Below are 1,667 nucleotides of genomic sequence, written 5' to 3'. Positions count from 1 at the left end.
TCTTCTAAGGTCTGTCTTCTGAGGTCTGCCTTCTGAGGTCTGTCTTCTGAGGTCTGCCTTCTGAGGTCTGCCTTCTGAGGTCTGCCTTCTGAGGTCTGCCTTCTAAGGTCTGTCTTCTGAGGTCTGTCGCTAAGTTCTGGAGATCCTGACAGGTGACAAAGAATAGTACATTTCTTTTTTTTATGGAATGTTTTATGAATTTGCATGTAATCCTTGTTCAGGGGCTATGCTAATCTCTATTATTCCTATTTATTTATTTATTTGGTGCATATGTGCTGCTAAGGAAAGCACAGAATGCTACATTCCTTTACATAAACTGGCTAATCATTATGAGCCTATTTCCTACCAGACTGGTGAGAAATTCAACTTCAATGACTTTGGGGACCTAGCTCTCAAGGAGAGACATGCAAAAGTCCTGGGCTGACATGGTGCCACAGTAATTATCGTTGATTCATTCACCCGACAAGCTGCACTCATGTCCTGTGGCATTTCTGCTTCAATTCTCCCCTCCCAGGTACCTACAAAGCCATTCCCACGTTACCCAGGTGCCGCAAGGCAGCAAGGCCAGGGCCCAGGATTGCAAAAGTGCGTCCGAGAACATTTTTTCCCAGCCTGGGCCTTCTCCAATCAATATTTCCTCCTCTTCTCCTCGAGGAAACCTAGCAGAAGCCCCTCTGACATCAGCCCTAGACGTTAGGTTTCTACCAGACTAGCAGGCTTCCTTAGCCTTATGCTGTTTCTACTTTTAGCCCAACATAAGCCCTGAGGCAGAAAATGGATGAGGGGGGAAGGGGAAATGTTGGGAGAACAAACAGAAGTTAGTGATTCAATAAATTATCCTGCCACCTCCCAATGGCTTTCCTTTCACTCGGTGACAATTGATCTATAAAGTCCTATAAAGTTTAACATGACTTGGCCTCCTGTTCCCCCTCAGACCCTGACCTTCCTTTGCACCCTCTCGTAATTCCACTGTAATCACACTATGCTTCTCCATGTTTCTTGAACTTACCAGCCTTTCTCCTTATCAGAGCCTGTGGTAGCCAGGCTCCAGTAGGCCCATCTCATGGTATTTATGTCCTAAGAGTCCCTTCCTGCACTGAATAGGGCTGATCTGTGTGTCAACTTAAGAAACATTAAAAGAGTTTATTTGAGCCAAACTGAGGACATGGAGCAAGATCTCCAATGCTCCAGAGAATAACAGTTTTGAGTCTTCTTCCATGTACTGAAATTAAAGAGAGAATGTAAGGAAGGTTACATGGAGATTGGAGAAAGCAAGGTGAGGATTAGATTACAGCACCCATGTCAAACTCTCAGCCCCAGGGCCGCACGCAGCCCACAATGAGTATTTTTGTGGCCCAGCCAGTATAACGGTATGCAAAAAAACATTTTAATAAAAATTTCGTAACTTAATTTTTACAATATCCTGTTATACATAATTATTAATAACAAACTACAACGTTTGCTAATGACTGACTACTATAATCGTGTTGCATTCATTTCCTTTACGCACCTTACACGCAGGCGCACCATTTCTCTCCACTAAAACTAGCAGTGAATATTTTAGCAGCCGATTGCCTCGTAATTAGTCTTGGACTGACTTGTTTGGTGTGCGCAACAGGAAATATTTCACTTTCGGAGAACAAGAAAAATAGGTTTATTTGCATTAT

This window comes from Myotis davidii, unplaced genomic scaffold (assembly GCF_000327345.1).
Source record: "Myotis davidii unplaced genomic scaffold, ASM32734v1 scaffold897, whole genome shotgun sequence".
Lineage (NCBI taxonomy): Eukaryota > Metazoa > Chordata > Mammalia > Chiroptera > Vespertilionidae > Myotis > Myotis davidii.
Note: the sequence above shows the minus strand (reverse complement) of the source record.